Genomic DNA, 19,765 nt, shown 5'->3' with positions numbered 1-19,765 from the left:
AACTCCTGAGTGCCCTTCAGTGGCACTGGACTCACTGACACCGGATCCCCTTCTTGGAGCCCTACTGGATTCTGTCCTGGTGGCTTGTCCATCCCCAGACTGTGTATGTCTTGTGGTGTCTCCTGACTGTCCTTGAGTAGTTCCCTGTCTCCCTTTAGCTGTGGATCCTGACTCTTCATGTTGAAATCCAGACTGGCCTCGAGAGGATCCTGCATGTGTCTGTGTAACTCCTGAGTGCCTTTCTGTGTCACCTGACTCACTGACAGTGGATCCCCTTCTTGTAGCCCTACCGAGCTCTGTCTTGGTGGCTTGTCCATGACCAGACTGGGCATGTCTACTGGTGTCTTCTGACTGTCCTTGAGTAGTTCCCTGTCTTCCTTTAGCTGTGGATCCTGACTCTCCATGTTGAGATCCAGACTGGCCTCGAGAAGATCCTGCATGTGTCTGTGGGATTCCTGAGTGCTGTTTGGTGTCACTAGACTCACTGACCCTGGAATCCCTTCTTGCAGTCCTAGTGGATTCTGTCCTGGTGTCTTCTCCATGCCCAGAACCAGCATATCTGGTGTCTCCTGACTGTCCATGAGGCGTTCCCTGTCTCCTTTCAGCTGTGGATCCTGACTCTCTTTGTTGAGATTCAGACTGTCCATCAGGGGATCCTGTTTGTGCCTGCATGACTCCTGAGTGTCTTTCAGGGTCATTGGAGTCAGTGACACTAGATTGCCTTCTTGTAGTTCTACTGGATTCTGTTCTGGTGGCTTGTCCATGACCAGACTGGGTATGTCTACTTTTATGTCCTGACTGTCCTTGGGTTCTTCCCTGTCTCCCTTTAGTTTTTTCTCTTGTTTGAGTCTCAGTTGAATCTGATATTGGCCTTCCACAATTTGGAGACCCTTTTCCTGAACTAGTTCCATAGCTTTCTTTTCCCCCTATTCTAGGGTCATGTTTGTCATAGCCAGAGGAGTGACTTGAGGTTAACTCATATTGATCATAACTAGAAGACTGTCTTGAGTTAGATCCATATTGACTATGTTTGGAGGGCCTGCCTGAGGAAGACCCAGAGCCAATACTGGAGGATTGCTCTGAGCTGGAACTGTGTTGGCCATAGCTAGACTGACGTGATCTAGACTCATGTCCAAAACCCAAAGAATGATCTGATTCAGTCCCAAAGATATGGGACTGATGTTTGCTAGATCCATATCCAAGGCTGGAGGATTGACCTGAGCCATATCTATTTTGTCCAGAGTTAGAAGATTGGTATTCACCAGACCCATGTTGTCCAAAACCCAAGGACTCTCCTGTGCCAGACCCATGCTCTCCAAAGCTGGGGGACTGTCCTGAGGCAGAGGACTGCTCTGGGCTAGACCCATATTGTCCAAAACCAGAGGAGTGTCCTGAGGCAAGCCCATGCTGATCAAAACCAGAGGACTGTCCTGAGCCAGGCCCACGTTGACCAAAACCAGAGGACTGACCTGTGCCAGATCCCTGTTGTCCAAAGCTACAGGAGTGACCTGAGCTGTATCCATGTTGTCCAAAGCCAGAGGACTGTCCTGAGCCAGACCCATGCTGGCCAAAGCCAGAGGCTTGTCCTGAGCTTGACCTACGTTGGCCAAAGCTAGAGGACTCTCCTGAGCCAGATCCCTGCTGTCCAAAGCCAGAGGACTGTCCTGAGCCAGACCCATGCTCGCCAAAGCCAGAGGACTGCCCAGAGCCAAACGCACGTTGTCCACATTTAGCAAATTCATTTGAACTAGACCCTTTTTGCTGAGAGTTTGAAAAGTGTCCACAAGAACCAGATCCATATTGACCATAACTAGAAGACTGACTTGTTACAGCCCCGTATTGTTCACAGCAAGAGGATTGACTTGAACCTGTACTCTGTTGTCTTCCACAGTTCTGTGTTTGACCACATGCACTAGATCCATATTCTCTCTGACTGGAAGACTGGCTACAGGATCTAGGCTCATGTTGACCATATCCAGAGGACTGACCTGAAATACATCCAGGACCTAGTCCTCCACTACTTCCTGATTGATATCCTGACTGGGTACAGCTAGATTGATTTCCTTGCCCTCCAAATCTACCTTCCTGACAAGAAGTAGAAGCATTTTGTGGCCTTCCACACCCACCTGAATTGCTGGAACCACATGCATAGCTTTGCTTTCCATTGTCTCCTGAACCTCTAGAGCTAGATCCAAGCTTTTGTCCTCCACTATTTCTTGACTGAGTAGAGTTTGATTCATCTCCACTAGCATCCAATCCATGTGACAGACCACCATGACCTTTCCTTTTCCTACTCTTTGATCCAGATCCAGATTCATATTCCTTCTCAGATTCCCTGGAGGGGCTAACATGTGACTTGTTTCTTCTTTCCCCCAGCTCTCCAGAGCTGGAACCATGTCTTTCTTTGCCACTACTCCATGAGTGACCTGAGCTAGACCCATGGTGTCTTTTCTCAGATTGCTCTTGGTTTTCTGAGCTAGATAATCCACCTTGCCTTCCCCGCCGCCTGGAGTTTGACCCATGTCTACTTCCCCTTAAGCCCTCAGAACCATAACCATGCTCCTCTCCCTCACTCCAACTTGAATGTCTGTAACCTGATTTCTGTCCCGTTGTATCTTCTTCCTCTTCTGTTTCACTTTCCTCCTTTTGGTGTCGATGACCACGCCTATGCTTCTTTGACCCTGAAGCTTTGCAGTATTCTTTGCTGAGAACCTTGTTGCAGGCCATAGCCAACTTGAATACCATCAGAAGAAACTCAGTAAAGTCCAGTCTTCGGTCATGATCTCGATCGAGCATGTGCATGATAACATCCACTGTATCTGGATCATCTGGGTTCTGTATACAAGTGACATACCAAAGGAGACCTAGTCAGCCTAGCCCACATAGTCAGGTAAAATATTCAGGTAGAGCTGTGGAATTGTGGATGTTTAACATTAGGTATTTTAAATCCAATCAAGGGTTACTTTAAACTAAAGCAGCCTAATAGGACCGAGCAGGTGAGAAGAGATAATAGAAAAAAATAAAATCTGTTGGGAACCCCAGCAGAATACAGTTCAAGGACCTAAGCTAGGGGACTAGGTACTCAGGTATAGCGTTCAGGCAGGAGTTGAATAAATCAACTTCAGTAGCTGGTATATTTTAGTTTTACATGCATTTTAAACATTACATGCTAATATATTCTATGTTAGGATTTATAATTTTAAAGGTAATAGCTGAGTCCTTCCCAAGTAGATGGAAGAAATGCTGTTTTTTGTTTGCAGTTTTTAGTCATCCTGGCTACTTGGTCAGCTCTCCCTGTAGGCATTTCCCTCTCTATACTTTTTCTTCCAAATTTGATAGGGCAATCTTTTAACTCATGTTTTAGCACATATTTATATTCTGTTTTTTTCAGAAGGGGGAACCTGGGGGCATGAATAAGTCTTAAGGTCTACATGGTGGGTGTACACAGGAAAATGAAAAAACATTCACCTTTCTAAAAATAAATAATGCCCCAGCAGACTTTCTGATGTCCCCCAAAAGTACACTCATAGAGTTTGCCCAAAGACCATTGAGACTGTGCACTTTTTAGCTAATCTTTGGTCACATAACAATTTACAAGACCCTAGCAGCCTTCAATCCTGGTGTATGAGTTCTCACCTTCAGAATTGGACGAAACTCTTTCTCCAGAAGTTCCTTTAGTTCATCTTTGCTCAGTGTGCCACATTCCCCATCTTGCTTGGTGTATTTGTAGAAAACATCAATGACCGTGACAACACTTCTCAAGAGGTCAGTCATCTTTTTGCAAGTTTAAGTGAACCTGAGGAAAAAAGAAACAAAAGACCCTATTATTCATGTTCTTTTCTTTTAATTTATAAGCAATTCTGATTTTAATAATAATAATGATGACTTTTCAAATCTCTTGTCTCTTTTAAACCTAAAATACTTCAACAAGTAAAGATGGGTTAGGGATCTTTCAATACAGTGAAAACTTTGTTAATTTTGAGTTACTTTGCTAAGTCATTGCATGTTGCTGACTGAACTAGGATTAGAGCTCAGATCTCCATGTCCTGGGTGAATATATTCCTTACATAATGTCTCTACACTTTGTGTACTTTGGTGTTCTGAGTGTTGTCCTGGAGCTTCCAAAGTTTCCAGAACCACCCAGATGTATTGTCCCAGTCTCTCTGGTAATTTCACTGGTTCTTTTGAGCCAAAAGTGACAGAGCTTCTATCATACCTTTTTCTCTTCTGGGCATCAGAAGCTAAACAGGATTGTTAAGGCCTTCAGCAAATAAACAATGGGCAAGTTACCCATTACCTTGGGGCTTCAGAAGCATGAGATAGCCCACAGCAGAGCTAAGGAAATATCCTAATCTCAGCTTCAACCAAACACTAATTTTTTCTTTTTCAATAACCAGGGAGAAGGGCTCAACAATGCAGGCAGTAGTTTGACTAGTGGATGACTCGATCTTGGAGCCCCAGGCACTGACTGAACAGGGAAGGGGCTCTACACCAGTGCTGGCCTCCTCTCTGTTTCAGCTGGCCAACCCAGAAAAAAATAGCATGCAAAAGACTAGGAAGAGAGTGTGGAATGGCCTAGAAAAAAGTGAACTTTCATTATTCATCTTAACAACAAACTTATTCTAAAAAGACCCCAGAATAAATGAAACTAACCAAATAAACAAAAAGAAGAGAAAAAGAAAAAAAATGAATAGCCAAATATATATTAACTCTGACTTAGCTTTTACTCCTAAATTTCGAATGTGGACAACAATCAACCAAATATCCATCAATGTAGCTGGATGAATTTTCTCTCACCTGGTTCACCAAAGGAACACGTAGGATAAAGCCTGATGCAGCTTGCAGGGTGACTGGTGGATTGAGTTAGTGACCTTTATATAGCTAAAAATGTGTGGGTGCTTTTGTCTGTGGGATGGACTGATTCATTTCTAATCAAATCTAACCCCACCTCTGCCCATGTTTATCTTCCTACTTCTTCACATTCTTATCTTTGAGATGATTGCAAGAAGGATAGTGCTGGTCCAGCTTCCAGTATGAGGACATGTTGTAGGACACTTTTTTCAGGGTCATACACATGTGAAAAGCAGAGAATATGTTTTAGAGGACTTGTGTAGTTCATTCCTTTCATTTAGTACATAAATAAGTAGCAAAGTGTGATACTTGACAGGTGTGTAGTAAATGCATATTCATTTGAAAATGAACATAGGCCATGAACCTTACCTAATTCATATCTTTTTGCAATAATAATAACTACCAGTTATTGAGGACTTACTATGTGCTAGATATTGTGCTGAATATTTTTTGTATATCATCTCATTTAATCTTTATAACATTTCTATGATATTTGATTGTTCATCTCATAGAAATCATTCAGGGAGCATGAGTCTTCTTCAAGGCCACATCACCTATAAGTGGAGGAGCCAGGGTTTGAACCCATAGCTACCTTACTGTAAGGTCCTTTCTCTTAACCATCATACTAGCTTACTTCTGTATATCTATCACAAACACCTATTATGTGGAAAATTACGCACTGTTTTAGGAGTGTCAGGCCCACCCAAACACAAAAAATACAAAAGAGTGATATAAGGAGTACTGTCAGCCAGGAAGACAAGAAATATCCTTTGGCCCCATGAAAGCTCTTTTCTAAGCTACAAAAGTATACATAAATAGACTATATACAAAAGTGATATTTTAAGAACTGTTCAGGGTGAATCTAGAGTGAGCTTTCTTCTTGGGATTTTTTTTCTGGCATCCTGCTATCCATTGGTTTTCTGACATCTTTGGGCCTAGGCCCTTGGGCAAATGCCATTTATATACATAAAGTCTATCAAATATAATACAGAAATGAAAATAATCAGAAAGTTGTATTAACCACGAAGAGGCAGCTTTCCTGTACTTTGCCACCAGGTGATGATGCTTCTGCTGCTGCTGAAGATAACAGCTGTCATTAATTAAGTGCTTACTATCTTCTAGGCATACTGGCTTTACATATTTATTCTTTTTTTAGGTTTTTTAAAAAAGATTTTATTTATTTATTTGACATAAAGAGAGAGAACACACAAGCAGGGTGAGTGGCAGGCATGGGAGAAGCTGGGTCCCTACTGAACAAGGAACCCGATGTGGGACTCAATCCTAGGACACTGGGACATGACCTGAGCCAAAGGCAGACACTTAACTGACTGAGCCACCCAGGTGTCCCTTATATATTTATTCTTTACAGTAACTCTGTAAGGTCAGTATTAATGCCATTCTCATTTTAAAATAAGGAAATGAAAGCATAGAGATATTTAATAATTTGTCCAAAATCACCCCAATGTTCATAGCAGCAATGTTCACAATAGCTAAACTGTGGAAAGAGCTGAGATGCCCTTCAACAGATGAATGGATAAAGAAGATGTGGTCCATATATACAGTGGAATATTACTCAGCCATCAGAAAGGATGAATACCCAACTTTTACATCAACATGAATGGGACTGGAGAAGATTATGCTAAGTGAAATAAGTCAAGCAGAGAAAATCAATTATCATTTGGTTTCACTTATTTGTGGAACATAAGGAATAGCATGGAGGACATTAGGAGAAGGAAGGGAAAAATGAAGGGGGGGAATCAGAGGGGGAGATGAATGATGAGAGACTATGGACTCTGAGAAACAAACTGAGGGTTTTAGAGGGGAGGGGGCTGGGGGGCTGGGTTAGCCCAGTGATGGGTATTAAGGAGCGCACATATTGCATTGAGCACTGGGTGTTATATGCAAACAATGAATGATGGAACACTACATCACAAACTAATTATGTACTGTATGGTGACTAACATAACATAATAAAATTAAATTAAATTTAAAAAAAGCACAGCTAGTAAGTGGCAATACTGAAACAGAAACCCATGCTGTCCAATGTGAAAGTTGGGCATATCTATAACCACATCTATAGCACATACTTGGGGATGGGGAGGCTTGATTCCTATCTCTGTGTTCCTCCAGGGAAGCCATCTTAAATTATTCACCCCACCATCTAGACAGTGCCTAGAACTTAGTAAATACTTAGAATGGGTGTCTGTTCACAAATAATGGTTACACCACTGACATACACCCATTGCTTTTGTTGCCAGGGAGCCCTAAACCAAAATAGCCACAGAAAAAGTTGTGTTGTCCCGTGGATATTGTGGTCATTTTCAATGGTAGGCATCTTTGGAACTGTCCTTGTTTTTGCTGATGCAATGTCAGTAAGATTTTCAGAGCCCAGACTCCACACCAAGACAGGTTTTAAAGCCCCCCTTGCATGGCAACTGCAGTTTAGAACTTTGAAGCCAGTTCCATTGCTTGCCTCTTTGGAACTCCACTATGCACTCTTGTATGTTCTGTGTGTTCAGGTCTCTCTTCCTCTTCTGACTTGCTAACAGAGAGAAGAGTAGCAGTGAGAATGATTTTGAGCTCCAATCTGAGCTCTCTCTTTTCCTGGCTATGTTCCTTGGGAAGTTCTCTAATCCTCTGAGCCTCAGTTTTCCAACTTTATAAAAATGGGAATAATAACACCAACCTCAGTAGTGGAGATTGCTTAAGATAATATCACATATAGGAGGCACTCAATCATGTTAGATAAAAATTAAGTTAGGAGAGCCAACAGTAGGCCTTTATTTATTTATTTATAAATTTTATTATGTTATGTTAGTCACGATACAATACATCATTAGTTTTTGATGTGGTGATCCACGATCCATTGTTTTTGTATAACATCCGGTGCTCCATGCAGTATGTGCCCTCCTTAATACCCTAACAGTAGGCCTTTAAAGGCAGAAATACTACTTCTCTGTCAAAATCATGATAACTCATGATTCTTTTTATTAAAAAATAACAATTTTATTGAGATATAATTTATATACAATAAAATTCAACCTTTTAAATTGTACAATTCAGTGGTTTTTAATATAGTCACAGAGTTGTGCAACTAAGTCAGGCTTGTCATGATATCTGTGTTCTTAAGTAATTTACCTCACTTGTCAATGCTTCAGTTTTCCCTCTGTAATAACCACAAAGAGGTGTTAGTGTCAGGGTGCAAGTGGACTCGTGTCAGACCATTTTAGCTGCAATTCTTGGAAAGAGTTAGGGTCCTACCAGAGCTCCACTTTTTGGAAAGGAACCAACGTGATGGTCTCTAAGGATTGATTGGATGACACCTGCAGAGAATTTTGCCTGCCTGGATTCTGAAAGGTGGTTTAGTCCAGTGAAGAAGAACCCTGGAGCCTGGAGCTAGGGTGCAGTTTCAGCTACACTATTTCTCTGGGTCTGGGCCTCCTTCCTGCCCTATTCTACTTATCTCATTACCCTCTGCTCATTCCACATTTACACTGCTCTGGGCTCTCTTCGATTTTAGGCCCATTTGGTGAAGCTGGTGCATTACTGGCCACTGGATTGTCTTGAGGCAGAAGCAATAACTTGGAATGTTAAAAACAACGGTAATTATACCTGTGAAAGTACCAGCTTTTGTTTTTTCTTCACCGAATGTCAGCTGAATTTTGTTTCTATGGCTCATCCTGTTCAAAGGGGGGGTCTTTTTTAAGTTAAAGTACTTCTGTTTTGGTTTCCTATCATGTTCAAATGGAATTCCTTAATGCCTTGCCTTAGGGCCTAAGTGGGGCTGTGCCTGTCATAACAGCCAAGCACTGTCTCTGTGCTGGGACTCTTAGGAGCCCTGATTTTGGGATTTTTTCAATGAACTCACCTTAGAGCTGATACTTGGGTACTGCTCTAGGGGACTAGAGCATATTAAATGCCTCTTTTCTCTAAAGGTGGTTTAGGGAGCTGTTCTTGACTCATGGTATGATGCAGTAGGAAGAACATTGACTCTGTAGTAAGACATACTGTTTCTATACACAAGCCCCAACATACCCCCTGTAATACCTTAGGCAAGTTTTTAAATCTGTGTCTCTGTTTCTGCACCTGTGGGATAATGAAGATAATATAAGACATGGGAATTAGATGAGATAATTTTAGGATACTGCTGTGTACCTGATAGGAATTTAACGCATTCTTCTCTTTTCTTTTCCTTCTTATTCTCAGAGTTAATCTGATTAGTAGTTTATCAATAGCACTTGGGGGTGATGGTTCCTGGATATGATTCTTAACTCTCTTCCCTCCTGGTAGCCACTCTTCCAAAGTGAAATCAGAGGCCAATTGGGTTGAACTGTTGGAATGCAGCCTTCAAAGGAGTTTTACATTTATGTTATGAAAAGTCCTTGGGGAAGGTAGAAGCTTCACCAGATGTGAATGCTCCCAGATTCCTTTCGTGTTTTGCCACATTTTGTTGATATCTCAAGACCCATGTGCTGGAGCAATAGTTTCACAAAGAGATGCTGCTGACAGACACACCCAGGCTTTCAGTCTGGAATAGGGGGCTTCAGCAACTTCTTCTGTCCAGATCTAACTGAGATGTACCGTCTGGGACCTCTAGATGCTCATTGAATTCTACTCGGGGTCTTTTCTGAAGGCTGTGTCTCAGATGCTTAAATGGTCCTTGTGGCCACAATATCAATAACCTGTGATGACAGTATGGATTTTCGAAACTTCCTGGCTACATAAACCTAACCTGAAAGAGTAGGAACTTGCATTAGCACTGGAATGCTAGGATTCACTAGATGATCTAGAATTTGTATTTTGACAAGCAAGACTGATTTTTTTTTCTTAAAATATTCTAGAACATGTACCAAAGTAAGTTTCCTGAAAGGCTGTAAGTATGTGCCCAAAGTGTTGGGGGGAGTTCCTCCTTCAAAACATTTAGAACAGTATATACTTTTAAATATAATTTGGTAGGTTAAAATATTGGCATTTTATGTTGATAAATTTGTTTATTTTTTAAATTTAGTTTAATTTTAATTATGTTCTGTTAGCCAGCATATAGTACATCATTAGTTTTCAATGTAGTGTTCAATGATTCGTTAGTTGTATATAACACATATACCTCATTTTTATTTTAGTAGGAGGTTTTCTTCCTTGGGGACTGGTATCTTAAATTAGGGACACTAGATCACCAGCTTAGCAAGGTAATTGCAAAAGGGGGAGAGAATAATTATTTTGTGTTAACTATTAAAGGATGACTAAGGTCTCTGGGATTGACCTCTAATCCATTTGCTTCACCCACTGCCCCTAGTTTTGTGCAGGTCAAAGACACGTGGAACAGAACTGTTCCCTGAAGGTCCAGGACCCCTTGTCGAGGGAGACAAATACTTAGCTTTTTAAGATGTTCAAAGATGACATTCTACTCATTTTTGAGATGGTTATGGCTTGAGAGGCAGATGGACTCATGGAGAGTGGGGCTTGGGGCCTTTGCCACAAAAGGAGAGGCTATTAGCCTAGACCTCTGCCAGGGCCTTTCTCACACACATTTCCCAAGTCTGGTCCATGTTGAATAATTCAGGGCAAACACAGGGTAGGATTCTTGAAGGAATGTTTCTTGGGTTCTCCCTAAAGACTAAAACAAAAATCTATTAGCAAACTTGTTTAGCCTAGTGATTAAGAGCATAAACCTTGGAATCTGACAAATCTAGGTTGGAATCCTGCCTCTGCCACTCACTAGTTATGTGACTTAATATTTCTGTAAATATGGGGAATTTCCTTCAGAGGGTAGTTATAAAATTTAAAAGAATTAATTCAAATGCCTGGAACAAAAGTGCCATTCAGTAAGAGGCAAAGAGGGCATGTGATATGATGAGCACTGGGTGTTATATTCAACTAATGAATCATTGAACATTATATCAAAAGTAATGATGTACTATACCTTGGCTAATTGAATTTAAATTAAAAAAAGAGGCAGAAATTGCTATTTTTTTTACTAAAAAAAACCCCAAACCCACCTTTTTTATTTTTGCATTTGCTTGAAATATTGATATTTTCTATGTCCATTTTGTGGATGATATCGTCAACATGAATGTTGCTTTTACCAGTTTGTTTTGAGAGCCAAAATCATATGTCAGACATTGTACTCTGGATTAATCGGCTTCTCTGGACATCAAATACTGTACAAGTTGACCTGTGATTAGTCTGCTTGGGAGAAGGCCTTGGTTCTGGCTCAGTTGACTAGTGGGTCACATTGATTAAAGATAATTATTATGCCTATAATCTTGGTGCTGTTTGTGGTGGTGAGAATGATGATGACACAAACTCTGTTCATAATGAGGATAGACTCCTCAGATCAGACCTATTTATTTTTGCAGCAGGTCAAGGAACAGGATTGAGATTTGACTGCAGGGTACATAGATTGTCTTCTCTCTTCTATTCACTCTATGGCTTATCTACTGCGGGGGGCAGAGGGGGTATGGTGCATTTATCTTGCTTTTATAATGTATAACCTTTCCTTCTCTGGTTATGCTCTAGCCCCTGGAAGCCCCTTCCTGGTTGGTTGTCTATGGTTCTTAGCTACCTCATCTTCATCAGAAAGGCTTTCTCTGCCCAAATCTAGAGACCATGGAGCCAGATTCCTAACAGTCTGTAATGGATTGTGGATTTATGGATTCCTCCACTGCCTCTTACCCTCCTACTCCCATAGAATTCTTTTTTTTTTTAAAGATTTTATTTATTTATTTGACAGAGAGAGAGTGTACACAAGCAGGGGGAGCAGCAGAAGGAGAAGGAGAACCAGACTCTCTGCTGAGCAGGGAGCCCAATGTGGGACTCTATCCCAGGACCCTGGATCATGACCTGAGCTGAAGGCAGACACTTAACTGCCTGAGCCACCCAGATGTCCACATAGAAAGAATTCTTTTTTTTTAAAATAGATCCTTAGTTTTTGTTGTATTTTCAATGATTCATTAGTTACGTATAACACCCAGTGCTCATCCCATCATGTCCCCTCCTTAATACCCAACATCCAGTTAATCCATTTGAAAGAATTGTGATAGAGATGTAGTTTTGTGTGATTTGGATTGGTCTAAATATCAGGGAGACATTTGCTGACTGAGGCATATTTTGCAGTTTTAGAAACTATTTCTACCTACATGTAAAGCTGAGCTATCAAGTCCAGCCACTTCTTTGTTCAGCAAGCTGCTCAAACCTGCCAGTGCCTGGAGTTCAGCTGAAGCAAAACCCAACCCAATTTAGATCTTTAAGTAAAGCCAGAGGCAAGTTGAGTCAAGTACATACCTGCCAAGTTTAGATCCTGCCTGCTGTAGGACTGGTTCTCTGATCTGTTAGTTCCACAACCTAGCAATCTAGGGCCCAGGCTGGGCTATTAGTCAAACAACATCATGAATGATAAGGCAAACTGAATCTCCATTTTGAGAATGGTGGTGAAGGGAAGGTCCTTTGTATATTAATTTAAATATAGATTCTATGCCCCTGCCCTAAGAAGTGCAGAGGTTGTCTGTCCTAAACCACACCTGTAGCAAGTTCATGGCAGAGGACTGTACTTCAACCCTTAGCCAATTTGAAATAAGTCAGTCCCATATACTTTATTCTTATACTCAAGAAATATTCACAGGAGCAGATAATTGCTGGATCATTGAAAAAGGAATAGGAGAAAAAGTACCAAATATACACCAGTGCTCATCCTCTAGACACAGTCACAATAATAGGAGAGCTACTCCCAAACCTTTCTGTGAAAATATAAAAGATAAATATGATACAGTATAATGCAAAGAACTCTAGATCACTCCTGACTTCTTTCTTTCATACCTCAAAGTCACACTATCAACAAATCCTACTGATTCTACCTTCAGGTTATAACCAGAATCTGCACAATTCTCACCATCACCACTGCTACTACCCAGGTTCAACTGCCACCATTTCTTGTGGGTACTCTTAGCCTCCTAATTGATATGCTGCTCCTACTCTTAACAGTGGACAGTGTGAACATTTCAAAACAGAAGGCTGACCATGTATGTCCTCTGCTTAACACCCTAGAGTGTCTCCTGTCTTCTCAATGTAAACCAGAGACCTGCGAGGGACTGTAAGTTCTCTGACCTCACCTGCTACTCCCCTTATTCTCTTTGTTGCAACCACATTGGTCTCTCATCTGAGTTTCCTCTCTCTGGAGTGTTCTTTCACAGCTATTTCTCCTTTTTCTCCTTTAAGTCTATGCTCAGCTATTGCCTTTGGGATTTTCACCTCTGGCCAAGATGGAGTAATATGGATTGAATTTTACCCTCCCACTTTTATCAGCTACAGTCTAGTTAAAAAATGAAACAAATATTTTCATGAACATGGGGGAAATAAATGAAGTGAGTCCCCAGTTTGAAGCCTAGAGAAAGTTTTCAGGCTGCAACATGAGAGGAAACCTAGGTGGGGTCAATTCGTCAAAAGAACATTACCATTCTAAGTGCAATATGAACCAAAACTGAATAGAACTGCAAGAAGAAATAGTCATTTATAGTCAGAGATTTCAAAACTCCCTCAGTATTAGGTAAAATAGACACAAAATCAGTAAGTGTATAGAAGTCTTGAACACTATCAACCAACTTGATCTAAGTGACATTTATAGAACACTCAACAGCAGCAGAATACATATTATTTTAGAGTGCACTTGGAACATTTATCTAGAATGACTGAATTCTGGGCCATAAAACAAGTCTCAGTAGATTCAAATGGTTCAAGTGCTACAGACTGTGTTCTCTGATTGCAATTAGGAATTAACAGAAAGATATCTGGGAATTCTTAAATATTCAGAAACTAAAACACACTTCAAAATACTTATAAGTTAAAGAACAACAAATCAAAGAGGAAATTAGAAAGTATTTTGAGCTGAATAGAAATAAAAAACCCAGAAAATTTGTGAATTGCAGCTAAAGTGTGTTTAGAGGAAAATTTATAGCACTAAAATATCTATATTAGAAAAGAAGAAAGTCCTCAACTCAATGACCTAAGCTTCCACTTTAAGCACATGATATGATGAGCACTGGGTGATATACTCAACTAATGAATCATTGAACATTATATCAAAAACTAATGATATGCTATACCTTGGCTAATTGAATTTAAGTAAAAAAGAAGAACTAGAAAAAAGAAGAGCAAATTTCACTTAAAGTAAGAAGAAAAAAGATAATAAAGACAAAAGAATAAGTCAATGACATAGATAACAAAAAAATGATAGAGAAAAATCAGTGCAATAGGATCTGGCTCTTGGAGAAGATCAAAAGAATTGAAAAACCTTTAGTCAGACTAATTAGAAGAGAGAAAGAGAGAGAGGTGGAGGTGACATAAACTTTCAATATTAGGATAAGAAGATATCACAAAGAGATAAATAGCCTTATGAATAGACTTATGTGTATTAAATAAATTAAATATGTAGTTAAAAACCTTCTCACACACATACAAAAAAACCCTAGGCCCAGATGGCCTCACTGGCGAATTGTATCAAACATTTAATGAAGAAATAATACCAATTCTTTATAAACTCTTCGAGAAAGATGAAGAGGAGAGAATACTTCCCAACACTTTCTATGAGGCCAACATTATCCTGATACCAAAGCTGGACAAATACATTATAAGAAAAGAAAAATGCAGACTAATATCCCTCATGAACATGGATGCCAAAATTCTTAAGAAAATTTGGCAAATCACCACATCAAAAACTAATGATGTATTGTATGGTGACTAACATAACATAATAAAATTTAAAAGTGTTCAAAAAAATAAAGAAAATTTGGCAAATCATTTGACAATGTATTAAAACTATAATATGTTATGGTCAAGTGGGGTTTATCCTGGGAATCCCAGGTTGATTCAATATTCAAAAATCAATCAAGGTAATGTATCATATCAGAATATGAAAGAACCATATTATCATCTCAATAGATGCAGAAAAAGCATTTCATGAAATTCAGCATCCATTTGTGATAAGAAATCTCTTAGCTAATTTGGAATAGAAGTAACTTTCTCAGACTGATAGCAGGCATCTAGAAAATTCCTACAGCTGGCATCTTACCTAATGGTAAAGACTGAATGCTTTCCCTTTAAAATTGGGAGTATGAATCTCACCACTCATATTCGACATCATAGTAGAGACCTTAGCCAGTACAATAAGGCTATGGGTGGGAAAGGAGAAAGTAAAACTGTATTTATTTACATATGTTGTGACTGTCAATGTAGAAAAACCCCAAAGAAATTACGGAAAGAAAAACACCCCAAAACAAAAAATCTCAACTAGAACTAATAGGTGAGTTTTATCAAGTCCTGGGATATAAGGTCAGTATACAAAAAAAAAAAAAAAAAGCGGTTATGTTTCTTTTTTTCTTTTTCTTCTTTTTTTAGATTTCATTAAACTTCAAGTTCATTAACATATAGTGAATTATTAGTTTCAGGGGTAGAATTTTGTGATTCATCAGTTGCCTATAACACCCAGTGCTCATTACATCAAGTGCCCTCCTTAATATCCATTACCTAATTACCCCATCCCCCCACCCACCTCCTCTCCACAACCCTCAGTTTGTTCCCTATAGTTAAGAGTCTCTTATGGTTTGCCTCCCTCTCTGTTTTTAATCTTATTTTATTTTTCCTTCCCTTCCCCTATGTTCTTCTGTTTTGTCTCTTAAATTCCACATATGAGTGAAATCACATGGTATTTGTCTTTCTCTGCCTGATTTATTTCACTTAGTGTAATACACTCCAGTTCCATCCACTTCATTGCAAATGGCAATATTTCATTCTTTTCGATGGCTGAGTAATATTCCATTGTGTGTGTGTGTGTGTATATATATATATATACATATATATATATATATCACATCTTCTTTATCCATTCATTGGTCAATTATATTTCTACATAATATTAATAAATCGTTGAAATTAAAAATACCACTTACAAGAGCACCAAAATCATGATATACTCAAGTATAATTCTAAAAAATATGTGTAAGATATGTGTGCTGAAAACTATAAGACACTGATGAAAGAAATGTAAAAAAATCTGAATAAATGAAGTTACCCATATTCATGGATTCTAGCCTTCCAAGACCCTATTAAGTTGTAAATTTAAAAAAAAAATTTTTTGTAAATTCAACAAGATCCTAATAAGAATCCTAATAGGCTATTTGTTTTGTTTTGTAGAAATTGATCCCAAGTTGATCCCAAAGTTTACAGGGAAAGGCAAAGGAATTAGAGTAGGCAAACAACCTGAAAAAGAACAAACTGGAGAACCCACATTGGTTGACTTCAAGACTTACCATAAAGCCTCAGTAACCAAGAAAGTATCTCATGGACAGAAGGTTAGTCATATAGAACAATGGGATAGAGTAGAATGTCCAGGAAAAGAAATTTCTTATTCAGGTATAATTAACATACAGTGTTATATTAGTTTCAGGTGTACAATATAAAGATTCCACAGTTCTACACCTTTTTCAGTGCTCATCAAGATAGGTGTAGCCTTAATCCCCTTTATCTATTTCACCCATCTCCCCACCCACCTTCCCTCTGGCAACCTCCAGCTTGTTCTCTATATTAAGAGTCTGTTTTTTTGTTTGTCTTTTTTTTTCTTGTTCACTTGTGTTGTTTCTTAAATTCCAGAAATTGACCCAATTCTTTTTTGTGTGTTATGTTAGTCACCATATAGTACAACATTAGTTTTGATGTAGTGTTCCATGATTCATTATTTGCGTATAACACCCAGTGCTCATTACAACATGTGCCCTCCTTAATACCCATCACCAGGCTAACCCATCCCCACCCCCTTCCTCTCTGAGAGCCTCAGATTGTTTCCCAGAGTCCATAGTCTATCATGGTTCATCTCTCCCTCTGATTCCCCCCTTTCAGTTTTCCCTTCCTTTCCCTTATGTCCTCCATGCTATTCCTTATGTTCCACATATGAGTGAAACCATATGCTAATTGTCTCTCTCTGCTTGACTTATTTCACTCTTCAATAAATGGTGCTGGGAAAATTGGACAGCTATATACAGAAGAATGAAACTCAATCATTCTCTTACTCTTTAGAGTTTATGAAGGTAAATACTAAATGGATGAAAGACCTCAATGTGAGACAGGAATCCATACCCCAAAAATACAGATGCTTTGAAAAGAAGGGACACATGCACCCCAGTATTCATAGCATCAATGTCCACAATAGCCAAACTGTGGAAGGAGCCAAGATGCCCTTCAACAGATGAATGGATAAAGAAGATGTGGTACATATATACAATGGAATATTATTCAGCTATCAGAAAGGATGAATACCCACCATTTGCATCAACATGGATGGAACTGGAGGGGATTTTGTTAAGTGAAGTAAGTCAAGCAGAGAAAAACAATTATCATACGGTTTCACTCATATGTGGAACATAAGCAATAGCACGGAAGACCACAGGGGAAGGGAGGGAAATCCAAAGGAGGAGAAATCAGAGGGGGAGATGAACCATGAGAGACTATGGACCCCAGGAAAACAACTGAGGGTTTCAGAGGGGAGGAGGGTGGGGATAATAGGGTGATGGGTATTGAGGAGGGCATGTGTTGTGATGAGCACTGAGTGTTTTACTTAACTAATGAATCATTGAACACTACATCAAAACTAATGATGTACTATACAGTGGCTAACTGAACATAAAAAAGAAAATCCTAGAGGAGAACATAGGCAGTAACCTCTTTGACATCGGCCACAGCAACTTCTTTCATGACATGTCTCCAAAGGCAAGGGAAACAAAAGCAAAAATGAACTATTGGGGCTTCATCAAGATAAAAAGCTTCTGCACAACAAAGGAAACAGTCAACAAAACAAAGAGGCAACCCACAGAATGGGAGAAGATATTTGCAAATGACATATCAGATAAAGGGCTGGTATCCAAAATCTATAAAGAACTTCTCAAATGCAACATCCAAAAAACAAATAATCCAGTCAAAAAATGGACAGACAGGGGCGCCTGGGTGGCTCAGTTGTTAAGCATCTGCCTCGGCTTGGGTCATGATCCCAGGGTCCTGGGATCGAGCCCCGCATCAGGCTCCCTGCTCAGTGGGAAGCCTGCTTCTCCCTCTCCCACTCCCTATGCTTGTGTTCCCTCTCTCCCTGTCTATATTTCTGTCAAATAAATAAATAACATCTTTTTTTAAAAAATGAGCAGATGACATGAACAGACGCTTCTCCAAAGAAGACATACAAATGGCTAACAAACACATGAAAAAAATGCTCCATATCACTAGCCATCAGGGAAATATCAAGAGCACAATGAGATACCACCTTACACTAGTTAGAATGGCAAAAATTAGTAAGACAGGGAGCAACAAATGTTGGCGAGGATGCAGAAGAAGGGCAACACTGTTGGTGGGAATGCAAGCTGGTACAGCCACTCTGGAAAAGAGTATGGAGTTTCCTTAAGACATTAAAAATAGAGCTACCCTATGACTCAGCAATTGCACTACTGGGTATTTACCCCAAAGATGTAGACATAGTGAAAAGAAAGGGCACATGCACCCCAATGTTCATGGCAGCAATGTCCACAATAACCAAACTGTGGAAGGAGCCAAAATGTCCTTCAACAGATGAATTAATAAAGAAGATGTGAACCATATACACAATGAACTATTACTTGGCCATTAGAAAGAATGAATACCTACCATTTGCATTGACATTGATGGAACTGGTGGGGATTATGCTAAGTGGAGTAAGTTAAGTAGAGAAAGACAATTATCATATGGTTTCACTCATATGTGGAACATAAGGAATAGTACAGATGACCATAGGGGAAGGGAGGGAAAACTGGGAAGAAATCAGAGAGGGAGACAAACCATGAGAGACTCTGTACTCTGGGAAACAAACAGGGTTATAGAAGGGAGGGGGCTAGAGGGATGGGGAGGTCAGGTGATGGCTATTAAGGAGGGCACATGATGTGATGAGCACTGGGTGTTATATGCAACTAATGAATCATTGAACATGACATCAAAAACTAATGATGTGAGGGAGGAGCAAGGGTGGAGGAGTAGGAGACCTGGATTTTGTTTGGTCCCAGGAATTCAGTTGGATAGGGATCAAACCATTCTGAACACCTACGAACTCAACAGGAGATCGAAGAAAAGAATAGCAACACTTTGAACAGAAAAGTGACTATTTTCTGGAAGGGACCCAACAAGCGGCAGATCTGGGGAGACTCCCTTTCATCCCCCGGGAGGAGCGGCATGGAAGTGCACTGCAGGAATCTGCTGGGTTTTGGAGACTCCACACCGGGTTGGATGCCAGAGACAGAAATGCTCGGTCACAGGCTGGGTGAACATGGGAGTGCGGCCGGAGACCGGGGAGACAGGAGTGATTGACTGCTTTTCTCTGGGGGCGCACTGAGGAGTGGGGCCCCAAGTTCTCGGCTCCTCTGGGGTGGAGATTGGGAGGCCGCCATTTTCACTCTTGTCCTCCAAAGCCATAGGGAAAGCTTGAAGGGAACAAAAGCTCCAGAGACCAAAACTGAGCAGATTACTTAGCCCGCCAGGGCAAGGGCAGGGCAATTCCGCCTCACTCAAAGACACTTGGGAACCATGGCAACAGGCCCCTCCCCCAGAAGACCAGCAAGAACAGCCAGCCAAGACCAAGATAACCGATCAATGAGATGGCAGAACTCCAGCGCTAGGGGAATACTGCACATAGAATTCATAGCTTTTTTTTTTTTACCATGATTCCTTAGTCTTTCAAAGTTAAATTTTTTTTAACTTTTTTTTTGAATTTTTCTTTTTCCCCTTTTCAACCAACATCTTATCAATCCCTTTGTAAAAAAATATTTTTTTATTTTTCAGTTTTAGAGTCATATTCTATCCCTTCATAGTATTTATCCTTATTTTTGACATATATATATAAGTTCTCTCTTTAAAACTT

The sequence above is a fragment of the Callorhinus ursinus genome, unplaced genomic scaffold, assembly GCF_003265705.2.
Source record: "Callorhinus ursinus isolate GAN/ISIS: 27379988/994484 unplaced genomic scaffold, GSC_fseal_2.0 scaffold90, whole genome shotgun sequence".
Taxonomy (NCBI): domain Eukaryota; kingdom Metazoa; phylum Chordata; class Mammalia; order Carnivora; family Otariidae; genus Callorhinus; species Callorhinus ursinus.
Note: the sequence above shows the minus strand (reverse complement) of the source record.